At 42.0% G+C, this 20,754-nt stretch overlaps 1 protein-coding gene and 1 pseudogene across 2 annotated transcripts in view; both read right to left on the bottom strand.

Annotated features, from left to right (window-relative positions):
• The window catches only part of COLGALT2 (collagen beta(1-O)galactosyltransferase 2), an 80,249-nt gene that overhangs the window by 50,311 nt on the left and 9,184 nt on the right, over positions 1 to 20,754 (bottom strand). The window lies entirely within an intron of this gene.
• LOC118613087 lies at positions 20,502 to 20,620 on the bottom strand (annotated as a pseudogene).

Genomic DNA, 20,754 nt, shown 5'->3' with positions numbered 1-20,754 from the left:
TCCTCATAATTTTTCATTCAATATCTCAATTCACTTAAAAATATATTAAGTATCTTAATACATTTAGGTGTATTGTCTTCATTTATACTATTTTCATTGTACTTTTATGGGGCATTTTAACTTACTATCTTTCCATAATCTCTCTATAATTCTTACATTTTTTTTTAAAGTATAGCCCTTTTTATTTTTATATTTTTTACTCCTTATTTCTTGTTCTTAATCTTCAATCCCAACTACATAGATGTTTTTAATTTTTCAAACTTACTGGGTTTGGCTCTTTTAACTATTTATCTCTGTCGTCTCATTAACCACATTTTATATTTCTCTTATTTTAAATCATATAGTTTTCTTTTTCAGCTCTGTTCTAACTGGTTTGACACTGCAATGCCTAATACAGTACCAGGCCCATGAGGGACATACGTGATCCTTTTGGGCCCATGAAAGAAACCTGTATGAAGAGGAGAATGCAGAGAGTTCAAGTTGATACTATTTAGAAGCCCCTAGCCACTGGATAAGTTCATCCAATGATAAGGCAATTTAAAGGTATAGATAGCGATTGAGTTTCAGTTGTTCCATAAAGAGACCCCTAAATTCAGGACCAACAAGACAAATGGAGAGAAAACTCTATGATGATGCAGTAAGGAGACCTAGCTCGGAACTGTTGGATTACAGAGCTCTGGGAAGGAAAGGATATTTTCTGCCAAGTTATCACTCCTTAGACCAAAATAAATGTTTTGGCATCCCTGCAGGCTCAGTGAAATCTCCAGGCTGTGAACAAAGGCCGCCTGCCTAGAGGTGAGGACCTGTCAATCGAAGCATTGCTTATGTGCCTTATAACCTCAGGCCACTGGCTTTCTTTAAACATAGGCAATGGAGTTAATTGAACACTGTAGTTTTCTCTCAAGTGAGAAATACAAGCTGAGGAAAACTAAAGAATGGCTTTGGACACACAGCGGTTATCCGAGATTCTGGAGAAAGCTCCTCAACTTACGATGGGGTTATGGTCTAATAAATCCACTGTACATTGAAAATAGAGTACATCGAAAATGCGTTTAATACACCTAAACTGCCAAACACCATAGCCAGGCCTGGCCCACGTTAGCATGTTTAGAACACGTACATCGCCCTGTGGTTGGACAAAATCATCTAACACAGTGGATACACGGTAGAGTATCAGAGATCCACCCCCGTGATTGCCAGGTGGCCTGGGGGCTGTGTCTCACTGTATCACCAGCATCACCTGAGAGTATCCTACTGCTTAAGGCCAGGCCAGAAAAAGACCAAAATTCAAAGTATGGTTTCTACTGAACACATATTAGTATGGTTTCTATTGAACGCATATGGCTTTTGCACCATCATAAAGCCCCAAAATCGTAAGTCGAACCCTCTTAAGTCAGGGACCGTCTGTGCTTTGCAGGTAGAAGGAGACAACCTACTAGAAACAGAGTGAATACGAACCCAGAGGCCTCTGCGGCTCAGGTAATGAAACTGTTAAGTACTAAAACTTTTTCCTGTTCTCGAGCTTTGAATCCTTGAAAGAATTTCAATAGTACAGTGCCTGAGTCAAGAGGGGAGACAATGCATATTAAGTGAATGAATGGTGGACAGGTTAATAAATACACAAAAGAGCTCATGGCATGGGAATGACAATCCGTTGAAATACTTCCACAGACCAAGAGGCGCGGGATCAAGACCCAGCCAACCTACTGTGGAATTTCAAGAAAATTAATTTACATCTCAAATTTATTTTCCGCAGAATAAAACTACCTTTTGCTCAACAGAGGTGTTATGAAGATAAATATAAGATAAATCATTTCATCGGACAGCCGTCTATAAAGTAAGAAATTATGCGTTGCTTGCCTTTAAATCTATATGTGTTTAATTTTTGTAAATAGCCTCTGTGTGTCTGAGGAAGAATATATGTTCTGTAGCTATGAGATATTTTCCTCTCATTTCATTATTTACCCTTCCAATAGTTAGCGTTTATAGAAATTAGAATATATGTAGCTAGCTTAACACAGTTTACTGAACATTTTACCCTCTGAAAACCAATACAAGGACCTTAGAATGATTTAACTTCTGTCACTCTGCATCTCAAACTCAACATTATTGTTGTGAGATATTTTAGTTCCATTCTCGATTTTTTAATCATTTAAATTAGACAATGATAGTTATCGTTTTGCAAAGGCAATAAGCTGTTAAACTTCATCCACATGGTTAGCATTTTCCTGGCTCACCACTGCCTTCTGCATCTTAAATCTTCTTTCTGGTATCGTTTCCTTCTTTCTGAAGCACACACATTGATTTAGTCAGCATCTGCTCGTGGTAAATGCTCTCAATTTTTGTCTGAAAATGTCTCCATTGACCCTCCTTGTCGAAAGAGAGTTTTGCTAAGTATAGAATTCCAGGATGTCGGCTTTATTTCAACACTTTAAAGATGTCATTTTGGCTTCGATTTTGCTCTTAAAAAGTTAGCGTTGCTATCGTATTCTTTTTTGTAATCTATCCTTTCTCTCTGCTGTTTTTAAGGCCTCATCTTTTTTTGCTAAATATATTTTGCAGTTTGACTATGATCTATCAAGTTGCGCATTTCTTTTTATTTATCTTGGTTGGGATTCACTGAGATCTGGATCTGAAGACGGGTTTCTTTTACAGCTTCTGGAAAATTCTCAGCCATATTCTGTCCAAATACTGCCTCTCCCTTATTCTTTTTAAAATGGACTTCTGAAATTCCAGTGAGCATATATCAAATCTTATCATCCTTTCCTCCATATGTCTAAATCTCTCTTTCATATTTTCTGTCTCATTGATTTTCTATACCTAATTAAAGCTAATTCTTCAACTCTATTTTTCAGTTTAATTCACTTTTAAACTGTACTTAGTTTGCATTTCTAACTTAAAGCATCAAATCATTTCCACTTCTAGAAATGATTCATACATCCTTATTGCACGTTTTTATATATGCAGAGAATCTCATCTTTCCAAAGCATTTTCATTATAAACCAAGTCAATTCATGTTGTTGTTTTTGCTTGTTTATTTGTTTTAGCTATTATTGAACTTAGCATCTGAGTCTTTCTTTGTTATTAGGAAGTTTGGCTGGAATCACATAGAAATATTCTGTCTCGTTTATATAACCCCATAAAATGCTCTGCTCCAATGTCCTCTTACCCCTGAATCTCAAGGTCATTACAATCTTTTCAGATTAAGGCAGAAGTCCAAACCCTTAATTATAGTTGAGGATATTCCACAGGTCTGTAGGTTTAGGTCTTACGGTTCTATAGAATAAAACTTCATTTATTGATAAGATTCTTCCAATTAGAGATTTTGAATGACAAAGTTTAAACCCTTTAGCAAAGCTACCCATGCTCCTTTTTTCTCCTCTTCACTCCATGCTGAAGACTGTGATTTTTCCCATTTCACTGCTGTGGAGAACACACCCTAGTCTACCTGGAGTTTGGATGGAAGCCCAGGGCTCACTGCATGCCTGTCCCAGGCCCCACAGGTGGCGCTCCCACCACCAGCTGTGTTTGAGAGCCTGGGCCAGTCAGCAAACAGGGTCCACTCAGTCTGCAGTGGACAGCTGTCAGGTGACTGCTGCCCCAGGCTGCGAGAAGAAACCTGGGTTGGACTCCAGGCCCGCAAATAAACTCGTGGCCATCTGCATTCCGTGCCATAACTCAGCCGTTCTTTATGAAAGGGTTCACTGTGGGAGGAGCAGGAGGCTAGAAGGTCTGAAAGAAGAGGCAGCAGAGGAAAGCTATAGAGATTAGTGAGTCATTGAAATCAGGTGCAAAAGTGGCCGTTCTAGGCTGCGGATGCTTTGCAATGGCAGTCAGAGCATGTTCCACTTCAAGAATAATCATTGCGAGAAAGTTAATCTTTGTGTATTCGATACAGACAGCATAAAACCAGAATAGGATCAAGTCGCTTTAGTGGGATCTCAGAGAGAAGCAAGATTTCAGAGCACATTCAACCAAACTTAATCCTGATACAAAGAACGAGGCTCTGTCAAAATGTGAAAATGTCAAGTGATACTGTGTGACTTTAAAGGCTAAGTCAGAAAGGTGAGGCAGTTTGCTCCTTGTTGACCAGGAGACTCAAGCCAGACTCTAAAGGCACCATGTAAGAGGCCGCCATGCTGTGGGGAAGCTGCACCACATGGAGAGGCCACGTGCAGGTGCTGCTCATCAATCTTGGTCTTCACGTCCACCCAGTGCAGGGACCAGACATGGCGATATATGAGCCTTCAGATGATTCCAGAGTCTTTTGAGCTGAGGATTTGGGCATCATGGAGGAGAGGAAGGTCACCCTTGGAGTACCCTTGATGAATCTCGGAATCACAGAATTGATGAGCATAGTAAAATGGTTGTCTTTTTATGTCACTATGTTTGGGGTGGCTTATTGCACAGTAATAGCATGTTTTTACGTGTATAAAACATTTCAGGAAGAAGGCAATAAAGCCAATAACCTCGGTAGTTTCTTAGGGCGAGACAGGAGATCTAGAGCAGAGAAAAGACTTAGTTTTCACGGTATGCTTTTTCATACCATTTTGATTTTTCTTTTTCCATGTACATGTATTACTGGATTTTTCAAGTATGTATTTTTTAAAAAAGACATTTGTTAGGAAGATGTGCAATACCAGAGATAAGCTGGTCTGCGAGCTCTTGCTAGCAACATGGCTCTAGAAGCCCGAATCCCCAGCGACTGCCTGTGTTAAAAAGCCCGGAGTTAAAGATAATATTCCAGGCTTTCCAGTTCTTCAAAATCAGATACCATGTTACGAGCTTTAGCTACTACAGTGTTTCAAACGTGACACAACCTTTCTCAGTATTTTCTTTTCCACAAGAATTGTATTGTTTAGAAAAGAAAATTACTGTCATCTAGCCCAGCGCCCAGGATCTAAACGGCATTGTTTTAACCATAGATTAAGGTGTCTGTTGAATGCAACTTTGAATTCAAATCTGCCAAACAGCAAGCTCGCCGCAGTCTTCAACTCCTGTTCAGCGTAAGCGAGGGGGGGGGGCAGTCACGTGAGAACCTAGTATCTGTCAGGGCGTTGGTCGCTCTTCACCAGTCATTGCAGGAAAGAGTGCATCCTTGGAACTCACATGAGCGTCCTGAGATCTGGTAATGACGTAAAAAAACCCTTACCTAGCCACTTTGCCAAATTGTAAAATTAATGGAGAAAAGGGGATGCAACTAAATTCAGAGGATTTATTCCAAATGATACCAGGAAATAAAAATAAAAATCATAAGGTAGGGCAATTTAAGTTCTTAGCTGTGTTCTGCAACAACTTTCACAAGCATTTGAAAGTGTCTCCATTTCTTTCGACGTCCAAAACCCTTTTAGGAGGAGTTGCAGCCAGAGACAACCAGTTCCCTATAAAAATCACTCAGCAATTAAATAGCATGAATGACACAGAATTTTCTATTTCCATATTTTTTAAATAGACATAGTGGATGACTTGCAAACATCCTGAGGAATAGACTGGCCCTTTGTGGACAGTAGAGAGAACATTAGCGCTCTGGGAAGTTTTGGAGGAAATCGTTTTCCTCTGTTATATTGCCAAACAGTGTCAGTGCGGAGCGACAGGAAGCCGGCACCCGGGGAAAGGGAACGGGGGTGGGAGTCACTTCCTGCGGCTGGGATCAGTGGTCGGTCATTGAATTGATTCTGATCATCATTAAAAAACTTCCTCATCTCATGAGGTTTGTGAAAAGCGTTGGGAATAATTAATAATTTACACCCAAAGGAAGCCGCTAAGGGCAGGAAGCACCTGACAACAGAGGGCCCAGTGGAAGGCCGGGGCCGAGTCCCCGCAGGTCCTCAGCAGCCGCCTTTGCCCGTGACCTTCTAATAGCACGATGCAGAGTAAGGCTACAGAAACATTTGCTGCATGAATGAATGAATGAATGAATGAAAAAGAAGTCCACACTTTTCCAGTAAGTCAAGATCAGAGAGGGATTTGTTAGCATTACGGGAATCCTTAAATGTGACTTAAGGGCCACAAAAATCTCCCTCTGTTTCAGCATTCCTGAAATTGCATTTTATTAAGAGATTGACATTTTTATCATTAATATAATTCCCTCAAATTCTTTTTGAAAACGGGTGGGGCATAAGGAAATTAACAGATGTTTAATTCTTATCTTGTTCTTTTTCTCAGCCATAGGCATTACATTTGGCCAATTACTCCAGAAACCTCATAAATGCTGGACTGCATATGGCAGCTCTTCAAATTACACCTACTTGTTCTACACTCCGCCCTGCACACGAATCCCCCTTCCTTCCTCTAAACATTAGCCTTGTGCTTCCATCAGATTTTAAACAGTCATGAGTAGATCATCTTGATTATATTCACGTGTTGACAGCAGCTGACACTACTCTTTTCAAATCACTGAACCACCAGAACACTGGTAGCGACAGCCCAAGAAGTTGACAGAGACAGAGAGAGTTAAATGTGCGATTATGACGGTATTTTAAAATATGACTTCTCTCCCTATGTTTTGGATGTAACTTGTCTTCATTCCACTCCCGTTCATGTTCCGTATTCCGCAAGAACAGTGTGTATTGTACAAACCGAAGGGAAAATGACAGAGCAACTGAAAATCCAAGCCTAGAGTTGCGAAAGCCTTACTTTTGATCAAATCCTGGAGGAAAGAACTTCGAGGCTCCGTTTGGACTCGGGCCAGCCTTTGCTCCAGGTTTTAGGCAACTGAAACAAATGCTCATCGGCTCCCAGGAGAAGAATCCCAGCCACTGAGCGGGGAGCCGATGGTGCCCTACATTCAGGGGACGCAAACACAACAGGCTTGTAGGGAGGAAGGTCTGTTTTTAATTTTCAGTGGCACCATGCTGCGGTTTGGTGAAAAGCTGCAAGTTGGGAGAAGGCCATTCATTACTTGACATATAATTCCCAGTAGTAGCAACCAAAGAAGCCAGTGGAGACCCAAGGTCTGTTGCAGCTTTTTCAAGAAACAATTCAAAAACTTGTCAGAACAGTGACATCCGCATTTCACCTCCCTCCTGAGTGCACGCCCCGACCTGGAGTCAAACACTCGACGCACTGCAAACACTTCTGCGTGAACGTTAGCTATGCGAGTGCCGGTCACACGGTTCACTTTGGGAGCCTGTTGATGAAAGCTGGAATCCGGACCAGTAAAGCTTTCATTCCGGCGCCCTTTCTGACAACTCAACTAGGAAAGAGAAACTATCCAGAAGGAGACAGTGGAATGGAGGCCATTCTGCTAGTCACAATTCCTTCCCTGTCTCTTTCCAGCTCACTCCAGACTAAGTCCAGCCTCCAGGTACCTTCGAAGCTGTCTGCTACGCAGAAATCCAGGCAGCCTCCATCTCCTCTACCAGCTCCTACTTACAGTGCCAGCCAGTATGTGCTAAATGAATTTCCTTATTCCAATCAGCTGTCATGTCATCTGACATGTGGTCAGGGACTATTCTCCGGTGATCCAAGGCATCACGATCTTAAGCTTCCTTTTGGTTCTCAGTGTAATTATGTTTTTACGATCCTTATGCAGTTCTTTCGATTGTCTGTCTTGTCTCACTGTCGGAGTGTGTAAACCCTACATGTAAAATCTATACATGAGGTGCAAGCGGGCAGAAATCTGATCTGTGTTCGTTAATACATTCCCAGACTTGGGTTATATAAACCAATTGGTTACATAAACCAATAAGAAGTGTGACCTAACCAGTATGGTTTGGCAGGAAATGCAAATTGTACAAATTCTCTGTGCTTGCACTGGCTCTTATAAAATACTTGACTGTAATTCAGAATACTATTATCTCCAAGAAGAATATAAGAAAAGGAAAAAAGCATGAAAGAAAAAATGGCATTTCTTTATCTTTCCTTGTGCCTATAAAGAATACATTTCTCAGATCCCTCTCCCCTGGGAGAAAAGAATTAAGAAAAAAGGAAAAATCGAATAAGGAAGAAAAGGAAGGAGTAGAGTTTCGCGAGATCTCTTCTGAACCCAGCCGGTCACCTGCCCTTGGCACTACAGGATTTCTGCTGCCTCCTTCCTCAGGATGGTGGATGCAAATGGCTTTTTAAATCCACTGTCCTTACAAGCCTTTTCGTGCAGATATCTTCATGTGTGTTTTAAAACATTGTGAAATGTTATCCGTTAATACAAACCTAGAAAAGAAACTACTTAATCAGAGATGTTGGTAGTCACGGAATCTAAGTCAAACTGCATGTGTGGTATCCTACAGCATCGAGGGTTGCCGGAGGAGAAAATGGTTTTCTGCTAAACCAAATGAAAACACGATGGTGGGTCACATTTCAAAATCTTTTTTCTTAAGAGAAAGAGAAAAAAAATGGAATCTAAATTTCACAGTGAATGTGGATCGCTCTTTGAAACCACGAATCACAGTTTATTTATAGAACTTAGCATCATGATAAAGAAACTATATATTTTCAGTGTGGATATGGGATTTTAACAAACATGAAATGCATCCTCTCTGTGCTCTTCAAAATGCACTTTATTTCCATCAGCAAATAAGCAAAATAACAGAAAGGATCCAACAGAAGAGAACTGCAATTTTTCTGCTTCTGGAAAAAAAAAAAAGGCTGAGATCTCAGTTTCGGTCCTAACTCCGTAACCAGACAGGTCCTTAAGGAACGGGACGGAAAACACCAGCGGCCTTTGGGGACCTCGCTTTCATCATGCAATGTAAATAAAGTGGCTATGATATGAAAACCTATTAAAATAACTTATTTATTCTTTTCCAAATATTTACCGAGCCCCTTCCTGCTAGGTACCTCAGCGCCAGAGTCTGGGGATACGAATAGAAGGAGACAGACCTTGTTGTCGAGGAAAGTCTTACGGAGGTGTGAGATTCACACACATCTGATCCCACGGCACGTCGGTAGGGCCCTGACCGCGCAGCCGCAGCCGGCCGTGTTCCAACGCCCCTGCAGGCTCTCAGAACAGCGCCTTGGTCCGGAGCCCGCTGGGCTTCCTTGTGTGATGGGCTTCCAGAGGAGGGAGAGGGGCAGCAGTACTTCGCTCACTTTCTCAGAGCCCAGTTCCTGCCCTTAGAAGGATTCTTGGTATCTTCAGTGAGGGGATAAATAGAAGAAGAGCTCCGTGTGTTCGCATCACTTCGAGCTGGGCGAGAGGCAGACCGTTTTGTTCGCTTTCCCTGCTCACGTGCGTAGGGACCGGTCTTAGTTCTGGGGCCCACGGGGCAGATCGTGGACCCTGGGCTGTGAAGTCATTTACACTGTGTGTTGGGAAAGAAACTGCAGAAGGAACCATGTGGCCGATGTGGAGAACCGATGTTCAGTGGGAGATGACATGCCACAGAGTTCATAGGGAACCTCCTGAGCAGCGCGAAGCACTTGGCCGATTAAATTCAAGGCTATCTATGTAAAACTATGAAGAAATCTTACTTAAGTCCCAGCCGTGGATGTCACGGATGTGCGTGAGATTCAATCATATTAACAATTCTAACCCATTAGAATTTTTGACAGTCACTAGTAAGTTTAGCGAATATGCTGAGGAACTTAAAACATCAAAGGCGATGTCATAAAAATGAATTTTTACTCCAGGCCTCACGGTCTCATTCGTGGCTTCATTTTTAGGCGCAGGGTGGTCTCTGAGGCCATAGACAGTTAATAAAATGTGACATGAGTTTTTTATGGACTAAGTGACCCTTAATTATTAAATTTATTTCAGAGACAAAACGATTTAAAAATTTCCACTGCGAATATAAATTAGCAGTCCTTAACATTTTTATCATTCACCGATCACACCACAGATCCTGGAGGGAATCTCACGGCGAGCCTGGAGTCAGGTGTGCAGTGCTGAGAACGGCCTCGCGACGCAGCGACACAGCCTCACCGAATGTTCTCGAAGCGCTTTAGCGTGGGACATGAGTGTAGGTGCTAAAATACAGTTTATAACCGCAAATTCAGGGATGCCTTTTTTTTTCAGCAGTGAGATTTCAGTGTTAAATAAGGATACACTTCATTAGAGCACTCACATGAAACTTTAATTGAAAGAACAGATGGTTTGTGAGACAATCGAAAGTTAAAAACAAGGCTTTAAAGGGACAATTTCCAACACTCAAGTGGCAGAGGAGCACAGAAGGCAGGAAGTAAGTTTGAAATCTAAAGAGTTGGGCAGGATCGAATCAAGGTTTTCTGGGGGCTTGAAGCTTCTGTAACTTAGAAGAACTCATTTTAAGAAAAGGAGTACAAAAAAATAATACTAACAAAATAATAAATAAATAAATAAATAAATAAAAAAAAAGAAATACAAGATTCCAAATGTAAAATTGGGCATGAAAGTGAACATTTATCTAGAATGAGAAAACAGATATTTAAATAATTGTAACGAATTAGTAAACTTATTTCATAATGAAGTAATTATTATGAAATAATTATAGCACATTTTTAGAAGCTGAGAAATGCCACTAACATCCAAAATCCAGAAAACTAGTTCATTAATTAACTACCTGATGCGCTTCTATAAATTTACTTTCTTAGATTTTTGTTTACATCCTCTCTGCTCACCTCTTCACACGACAATTATTTTACAATCTCTCTTTGTACAGAGAGAACAGAAGTGTAATTGTCTTTCCTCAACCAAGGATGCGGAAAAACCATTTCGACCAAGGTCGAAATGTGTTATTAGCAACAGTTTAGAAACCTTCCAAGCCATTTCACTGCGTTGGTGACAGTTTTGTGTGCCCTTTCAAATGGAACGGCCAGCAACATCAGGCCAAGATGCGTTAGGCCTGCTAGAACTCAACCTGAGGTGTTGCAATGCAGGAAAAGATGTGTGCGCTCAGACACACTGTTGCAGGTTTGTGCTCTTCAGACGCAGCAACGCTGACGCATTCTATTTCCTGTGATTCCCACAGAAAAAAGGAAAGTATCCAATAGGTTTATACTTATGGTCAATTGTATTCACTGCATTATCATATATACGTTTTTGATAGAAGTTTCATTTTGACTTGGAATTAATGAGAACTAAATTATTCACTTAAACATTTTCACGTCTGATGGTTGGAAGTAGTTTCCAGAAACAAATTTCAAACACTGTTTTTCCTCTACACGTCACTTACTTCTGATGCCAGCTACGCCAGACAGAGACTTTGGTCATTCACCTGTGTGTCAAGTGGACTGGAGAATAATAAACTAAACATGGCAGTGACTATGAACCACATTATTCTGCTAACCCCAGATACACCCATGGCCACTCTGCCATCACCCAAAATAAGGGGAAATGTGACGGAGGGGAAGTTGGCGAAGTGGTTTTAGCCAACTGCTGATTTAAGAGTTTCCTTTTGCACATTTTACCAAAATAGATGAGAGTACACTGCGACGGGCCCCCAGCAGGGGGACTGAAGATCAAGCTTCATTAACCTCACAGTCCAGCTGCCTGAGCCAGGCTCCGGTCACTGCTCTGTCACCAAGCATGTGGCTCTGGAAAAATCCTAATTTGTCTGAGCTTCAGTTTCTGCTTAGTCAGAAGAGGCCACTAATAACAATACGCGTTTCATGGGGTTGTAGTGAGCTCTGGACGAGTTAATTCATAGAAAATGTTATTCTCATGCTTGGTATACAGTAAATGTTCAATAAATATTAGCTCTCACTATTAAGGGAGAGTTTTGCACAATAGTATATAATATACTGAACAGTTTAGAAAACTAATTCATATACCAACAATAAAGACATCGAGCAGACACAATTGTCATATAGTAATTAAAAATGATTTTCCAAGGGTAGAAATAGCATTGCATTAAATTACCAGATGTATTTTAAAACAATGAAACCACTTTTAAAAATTATATTTGAGAGATTTAACTCATACAAATTAAACATCCTTTCTCATCTCGCTATGTTTGACTGGGGATGGGGGGGCGGGCAGGGATTTATTCCACTACAGTATTATAGGGGAAAGAAGAATGCTTCTTTTCTAGTATTAATTATTCCAAATGGTGGGTTATATTTCCTTTCCTAGGAAGCATATAAAGAATTCCATTCCCAGAAATCAAGGTCTCAAAACATCTTCAGAAACAAGGTAAACAAAATGGAAAACAAATCTTAACAATGATTTCATTCATAGGAAACTTTTCATTGCTAATAAAATCAAGGAACAGAATAAATCTTTTTCAGACTACACACATTCTTCACTTTACACACATACCTTGACTTTACCTAGATTTTTAATAAGATAGACATAGAATAACTGCACAAAATATCTAAGTGAAAAGGCATAAGATAGTTTAGAGCCAAATTTGACACAGCGGCCCCTGCAAAGCTGCATAAGTGATCTTTCAAAGTCATAAATTAATATGCGGGAAGATGCTCCAGACAGCAAGGATGAGAATAAATTGAGAAAGAAGGAATATTTTCTGCCGGTAGCAAGCAGTAATAGCGCCAAGCGCAGGGGAGTGGGGAAAGCTTTTAAAAAACAAATAGAGATCACTGTGGAACCGTACATCAGTTTAAAACAAACCAGATTACAATTATTATCGTATTAGAGATTAGATTTTGAAACAGCTTGAGTTTGGACACTTGAATATGAATGGTTAAAGTCCTTTCCCACAGTCCCTAAAAATGTGCCTCTCCCTTAGAAAATAAATGAATCATCGCTCTCTACTCTGATTTTTGGCTTCTCAATATCAACTCACTTCTTACTGCACTACATGGAAGGCAGAGTTGAAATGTTATCCACCTAAAGAATCTAAATCGTAATGGGTAAAAAGCAGCTCTTGTGAGGGCTCAGGCAAGAGACAGAAAAATCCTGGCAGTTGTCTTATTTTTCATGAAGAAACCAGAGCTGAGCTTTGCCAAGCAGACAGCTATGAGCTCACTGGTCTGAAATAATTACTCATTGAGACTTTTCCCCAGGACAGAACTAATGGGTTTTCTGTAGGAAACACAACTCGAATATTGATTCACGAGATTTTTCTTTTTAAATCAGCAATCGGTACTCTTTGCCTATACTTGGGCCTGACAAGTTCTTGATTACATTCATTGACAAAGTAGGGAATAAAAAGAGAAAATAAATTTCCAACCAAAAAAGATTGTTTTAAGTCCACATTCTTTATGTTTGGTGGTCTTGCTCCTATTTTAGGAGATAAAGAAATCAAAGCCTAAAAGAATTGAAACCAAGAGAAGAATTTTTAAGGGGTATAAAACTCCACAGCTGAAACTCAGAAATTAAGCACAAACTGAAGCAACCCCCAAACAAACTACTCTGTTGGCCCAGAGCCAATCTGAAGAACGTTCTTTTGAATCAGGATGAGATGTGCTGTGATGTCAACCGAGGAACCAGGGACAACAAAAGTGGACTCTGTTCAGATGATCTCTGTGGGAAGATGCGAAGCAGGATCTAAAACAGTAATCTGAATTTTTGAAAATTTTTGCTTTGAGCCTAAGGGAAACAAGTTAAAGTCCAGCAAACAATGCACCTCGAACTCAGTGATGCGTGCTGAGGTGCAGAGAGTCCTTTCGACACTCCTGGCCTATGCTTTAGGCAGGAAATATTCACAGATCTGATGCCCAACACTCGCTCGCTTGTTAGATTCCTTGGATTGCTGTGTAGAATGTCTTCATCTATTGTTGGGATTGTAAGTTCCGTTTAGTTTTGCTTTGTTATTTTCAAACAAAGCACTTCTGCCTTTTATGAGTACCGTCCCCCTGAACCCTATTAGTAACGTCATTGCCATCGATGACAATAGAGAAAAAGCTTCTTTTGAGAACATTCCACTATGAAATCAGGACGGAGAGGATGTTAACATCAGGAATTTGCTGACATTTGAATTTATCGACCTTTCACCATACTCAAAAGTTGACATCACGAACAATACTTATTTCCACTGACTAGTGGGGATTTGATCATAGAGTTACATAAATTGATAAGAATTCAAATAAAAACATATTATACTGTCATTGATGTTATTGAAAACTGACCATCGTTTTCTCCAAGAGGCCCAGAGAAGAGTGGAGAGCCATTCAGAAGGCAAATCCGGCGCAGCCGTAAGGGAGACTAGCCGCACAGGCCGTCTCTGCTTTTTCCCCACCAACAAAGACTTTCTCTGAATTTGACTGGTTCCCCTTCTCTCCTCGAGCCCTCCTCTCTCGACTACCTTGACAAGGCGGCTCCTTCTCATCTTTCAGGGTTTGGCTCAAACATCCCCTTCTCGAAAAGCCCTTCTCGTGACCACCTTACACATGAAGTGCTCCCCCGTCGAAGCTCTACCTCGTCATCCTGTTTTGCTTTCTCCTTAGCACGTGTCTTTTAAACTCATCTTATTTATTCGCTTACTTGTTTATCATCCCCCTCTCCCAATACCGTGCGACATAAGCTCCGTGAGAGCACCTCAAACAATGACATTTACGATGTTCTTAGATCGTGTAGGTCAGGTGTTTACGACATTCTCATTTAGAGCCTCTCGTGAGGTTGTATTAAGATGCCATCTGGGCTGGAAGACCCACTTCCTGGGAGTCCCACTCACATGGCGGCAAGCTGGTCCTGGCTGTTGGGTACAGACCTTAGTTCCTCCGTGTGTGTTGAGTCTCTCCTTGGGACTGTTATGGCATGGAGGACTCTCCCTGGGTAAGCAATCCACGAGATCACACCAGAAAATGTCACGTCCCCTGTGATCTAGCCTTGGAAGTCACACACTCGCACTTCCAACTGTTCTCCTGTTCACATGATTCGGCATGGCGGGAGACCACAGAAGGCATGAATGCTACAAGGCAAGGATCACTGTGGGTCATTGTGGATGTTGGTTACTTGCCAGGGGTCCTCAACCCCCGGTCTATGGACCGGTACCCCTCTGTGGCCTTTTAGGAACCAGGCCACACAGCAGAAGGTGAGCAGCTAATGAAGCTTCGTCTGTTTCTGCAGCCGCTCCCCAGCGCTAGCATCACCGCCTCAGCTCCGCCTCAGATCATCAGGCATTAGATTCTCATAGGAGCACCGGTCCCTGGTGCCAAAAAGGTTGGGGACCGCTTACCACACCACTGGTGAAAGTTTACTATTTTAAAAGGCCTATGAGATTAAGAAAGGAAATATGTCTGCAGCCTTGTATTTTTCACATTACTTCGATACTTAAAACACTTTTAAAGAAATAACCGATGTTTTCTACTTTTCAATGGAGACTGAAAAAAGTATGCATTTTTTTCTTAGTGACAGAATTAAGTGAGAAGAATCATAAAACGGCCACCATTCTCACTTTTACTTTTTGTTTAACAACTGGTTACTGGCTTTGTTTTACTCTATACTTAGTCGGACATGTGCAGCACTCAAACTCTTTGAAAGGTAAAAGTGACACTAAGGCCAAGGTCAAACTAAGCTGGGCGGTGTTTCGACAAGTATTTGGAAGCAGGTCCCCAGACAGGATCTGCAGCCCATGTCTCTTTTAAGACAATGACATATGCGATCTTCTGTCAAAAATGACCTCACATGTTAACAGCTGGCTGTTCGGGGGCCTGGAAACCACAGTGTATTATTCTAACACCCAGAGGGAAACTGACTGCAGACTACAGCCATGTGTGACCTCGGTCTTCTCCGAGGTCAAATGCCAAGGAAGGCAAATTTTTTTTTTTTTCCAGCAGCTGAAAATAAGAATTACCTGCCTGGATTTTTAAAAGTCATAATCATTTTTTTATAAGGTGATAGCAAAAAATAGTTTTTCCTAATTTTTTCAGATAAGACACTTGAGCTTTTCCTAATTTTTTCAGATAGGACACTTGAGCTTCTTCTACTGATAATTCTATTGATAGTAAACAGATCAATCCATCAATAAATTAACCAATATCCACCCAGAAAGATGCCTCTTTGGAAAAATAGAAAGGAAGGAATTGGAAAAAGAAAATAGAGCCAAATCCATGATGTTAATGAAAGTAGTGGTATTTATTAGAATGAGAACTCAAAAAAAATCTTTTGGGAAAAATTATTTCAGAAGGTAAAGCAGACTCTGCTTTATTTGTCCTCTGCTCCTTTAACATCAAAAGATGAAGCGTTCCATTTATGGACACTATTTGCTTTCTAGAGCAAAGGAACAGAAAGCCAACACAGTTTATTATCTAAGACTTGACAGCTGAAAGCAACATGGAATCTTGGATATCTTGTTATGCAGAAGAGAGGAAAAGTTTCAAATCCACTTTACTTCGTAGCAGAAACAGTTTGACCCCCGCTCCCTCCCCCCCCAGTCCCTTAAGTTATATTTACTATTATATAATAAGAACTCACCAAAGCATTTTATGCTACCATGTCCGAGCCCCAGTGTCACTAGGGGATCCTACAAGAGTTACTCAGATACTCAGAGCAGTTGGCGCTAGTTAGTTCTAGTTCGGAGGGAAAGGAGGCCATTGAGGCTCCAGCTTGAGATTATCATTTGAATAGCCAAGATCAGAGAGAGCTGGGAGGGGGAGCCAAAGAGCAGCGCATTCTCCAGATAATTCCGATCCAGGAGTAGGGTTTGTTTTTCTATTTATTGGTTATGGCTCAGAAAAGGAAGAGTGTGATTTGAGAGACTGAACCCTACGTATGTTAAGTCAAAGAGTCACCCGTGGAAACGGGTGTTGAAAAAGGAAGTCGTTGCCCTCTAAAGTTTGTCTTTCTGCATGGAGCCTGCAACTCAAAATCTGGAGACAATTCTGACGCTGTCTCCCATATCTGTCTTCCACATCTCCACTCCCTAACTTTTTGTTCTGCTCCTGCACTAAAAGCATCAGCAAGGAAGGACATGGCCCCGCCCAGTTTCAAGTTACAGGGACTTTTCACCGGCACTCACTCTCCTGGCCTCTGAATGTCAGCAAGACCAATCTTTACCATGTCGATGATATAATGACACCACTGTGAAGTGAAGCCTCTCTCTTGAGGGTGGGGGTGGAGGAAGCGGGGTTAGGTGGCGCAATAACCCATTAGTCTGGTGAAACTTGACCTCCAACTGTTCTCCTAACCCCCAAAGTGCACGTGAAGCTACTTTCCTCTATCAGGGGACTAAGCTTGCAGGTCAGACTGCAGCTTTTGCAAAGAACGAACATATATATTGTTTCCCATCGAAGTGGCAAATGTCAAACTCCTATCTTTGCCTTTTTAAAAAAAGCGGGGGACCTTGCACTTACTTATCGTGCATGCGTGAGGAAAGTCAGCGCTAGCAAAAGACCTGCACTGCGCATGCTCATGCGGCAAGTGTTCCATCCCAGGCGTTCCCGTGGCGTTTCCCCAGTTTCTAGACCTAGAACTGTCTCTTCTGACATCATTCTTCAGATTCATTTTCTTCTAATCAGAGCCCCCTTTTTTTTAGCTGCTGTTGTTTATGAAAAAGATGGTGTTTTCTTTCGAGGTAGAAATTATATTACTCAGGGTTTTCAAAAGAAAGAGAAATTATGTATATATATATATATATATATATATATATATATACACACACACATACACACATACACACACACACGCACACACATATATGAGAGAGAGAAGAAAGAGAGAGGGAGGGAGAGAGAGAGAGATTTTAAGGAACTGGCTCATGCAATTATGGAGGTTGGCAATCTCAAAGTTTGTAGGGTGGGCCAGCAGTCTGGAGACTCAAGGAGAACTGATATTGCAGTTCAAGTCCAAAGGCAGTCTGAAGGCACAATTCCTTCTTGCTAGAGGTTAGTCTTTTTGTTCTATTTAGGCTTTGAACTGAATAGATGAGGCCCACCCATATTATGGAAGGCAACTGGCTTTACTCAAAGTCCACTGATTTAAATGTAAATCTCATCTAAATTGCCTTCACAGAAACATCCACAACGTTTGGCCACATATCCAGGTATCATGGCCCAGTCAAGCTGACACATAAAACTAACCACCGCAAAGGGCAACATTTTTTTAAATTTTATTTTTTAAGTTTAAATAAATGTGAACCATCAAGTCTATTCGGTGAGGATATGAGATACAGATAATTTGAAACTACTAAAGAAGTGATATCCGAGTACAAAGAAAGAAACGAAGGCCCAAATGCCATCTTACTGCGGCGACAGAGGAAGTTGTGTCATTTTTCATGAGATCAGTGGCGGAACTGCAAACACAGAGCACGGCACGCCGTGGATAGAAAAGTCTTTCAAGATCAGCCTGTCAAGCACTCACGGCATAGATGATGAGACCAAGGCAGGGCAGAGAATTCAGGAAAATCCGAAAACGTGGCGGCGCGTTGCAGACGCTGCAAAAGAGCGAACCGCTAAGAACCGGATAAAACTGGCACTAGAATGCCCTCCGCGGAATGCTGCTGAATCCCTTCCAGCTTTTTCTCTTTGTTTCTGTGCTGAGCTAAAAATAACTCCGTTGTCTAAACACACAACTCTTGGGCAGCGCAGGGAGAGAGACACAGCTCAAGAGCGTGCTGGACGATCGGACCCAACTGGCCTGTTATCGAAAGCTGGCTTCTGTACATTCAAAACACAGACGATCCATGCACGGGAAACAGAGTCCAATTGCGGCCTTTATTTTGATAAGACACATGGGAAAATGAGGGCATGTTAACATCAGCAAAGACTGGCGGATGGGTCTGGGGCTTCCATACTTCCCAGAAAGACCCTTGACAGTCTGCCTCCCACAGAGTGCGGGTAGTTCAGGGGGTATTTGTGAGATACTGTCCTTTCCTCGTCAGACAAACGCCAGCAGTGCCCCTTTTGGTCACCAGTATTTTCGTGGCCCTTAGGAAAAGCTATTAAGATTCAGGACCATTATCGGAGGGGACTTGGCAGAATCTAATCTTCTTTGGGAGACAGAAAACTGGCCCAGAAGTGGAAATGTAACCTTCGGTCACCTGCTGGCATTGCTGCAATGTGATGCCTAAGAAATGAGGATCCGGCGAGTCTTTGATGCCCGGTCCAGGCTTTGAAGCTGTGTCAAGACCACAGGACAAAGGCGGTACTGTTTATGCAAATCTAGAAACAAAAGAAGCTAAAACCCAAAGCCATTAAAAGTAACATCAGAAATTCAATACCCAGAGGTGATTAGAGGCGCTGCAGCAGTATAAAGCAGATGCTTAAAAGCAAGGCCGGGCAGCGCACCAAAACACACGCTGCAGGAAGGAACCGGAGTGGCTGGAGCCTGGCTAGATGGATGTGCTGGGGGCCGCATCTGTGTGCCGCAGGAAGCAAGCCCTGGGCCACCGCTGCCTCCGCACCCGGTGCTCACAGCCGCCTTTGCGAGAGGTTTCAGAACGTGCCCTGCGAGGCCAGCCTTCTTGCTGCCACCTCCCTTGGCAGTTCAGTCGTCGCGTGGCACACGCCAGGAGACGACACCGAGTGAACACCTTTGGGCGCAGTGCGCAAGAGGATGCAATCCAACAAGCCTCCAAGAAAACTTAGAGTTTATTTTTAGGACATTCCGAAAAGGTCTAACGTTGGGAGGAAGGTTCAGGAAACATAAGTTATGTGGAGTGATGATTCATGGTCGCTGACCTGAAGGCAGTGCAAATGTCAGATGGGAAAGGGACCCCAGAGAATAGCTCATCCAGTGGTTCTCAAGCCTGGCTGTACATCACCACTCCCTGGACAATTTTCAAAATATGTCACTTGCTCTGGCCCTACACCAGAGATTCAGACGTAAATGCCCCGGAGTCAGGGTCCAGGCATCAGTATTTTTTAAAACCTCGTCAAAGTCTACGGCCATGCCCGATCTCGTCTGATCTGGGAAGCTAAGCAGGGTTGGCCTGGTTAGTACTTGGATGGGAGACCACCTAGGAAGACCAGGTGCTGTAGGAAAGAAACACACACACACACACACACACACACACACACACACACACACATACACACACATACACACACACACACACCCTCATCAAATGATTCTAATAAGCAGCTGCATATGAGAACCACAATTCTAACATATCTCCCTATGTTACAGGGAAAGAAACTCAGGCCAAGAGAGAATAAGCGGCTTGTTCAACATGACACAGCACGAGCGGTGCCTCCAAGTCGTTCATGAGACAAGATAAATGGCAGAACAATGAGTTGCGCTCTGCCAAAGATGAACGAGGCTGCCTTCGGCTGGAAGCAACAGTCTTGGAGACCCAAGGTGCGCCAGCCAGGCCTCGCCTCCCTCCCTAGGTGACCATTATCTTCTTGGTGGGATGCACTAATCTGTAAACTACAAGCCACATTTTTTAGAGAAGAAAAAGGACTCAAAAGAAAATGGACATATAAACATTCAAGTGATAAACTTGTCACCAAGAGGACACAATAGAAAACTAGGCTGCGGAAAAGTAGGAGATTAAGCAACTGAGCTGTGACCTGCCCCAGAGAAGGTACCTGGAGGTGAGGTTGTGATAACGCGACTGGATCCACTTGGGACATGCTTGGGCAGCAGTGACAAGTTCAGAACATCCTTTCTACAGCAGACCAGAGCAGCATTTATTGCCAAAAAGTTAACTTTTTTTTTTTTTTTTTTTTTTTTTGGTGAGGCAACCCTTGGTTGACCTCCCAAAATGTCAGCTTACAATCTCCTATTTTTTTATTTTTTATGCCTACAGCACCTGGTCTTCCTAGGTGGTCTCCCATCCAAGTACTAACCAGGCCCAACTCTGCTTGGCTTCTGAGATCAGACAGGATCGAACTTGTTTAGGGTAGCATGGCCATAGACTGAAAAGTTAAATTTTAAAGTCATAACTAGTGAAGATAGCAGATGTAGGGATTTTTAATATCATGTAATTAGGGCTGAAATGCTAACTACTAAAAGCAGGTTAATAGACTGTTTATATTCTTCACAAGTGGGGA

This window comes from Rousettus aegyptiacus, unplaced genomic scaffold, assembly GCF_014176215.1.
Source record: "Rousettus aegyptiacus isolate mRouAeg1 unplaced genomic scaffold, mRouAeg1.p scaffold_m13_p_17, whole genome shotgun sequence".
NCBI lineage: Eukaryota > Metazoa > Chordata > Mammalia > Chiroptera > Pteropodidae > Rousettus > Rousettus aegyptiacus.
Note: the sequence above shows the minus strand (reverse complement) of the source record. Positions and strands in the feature narration are given on the sequence as shown.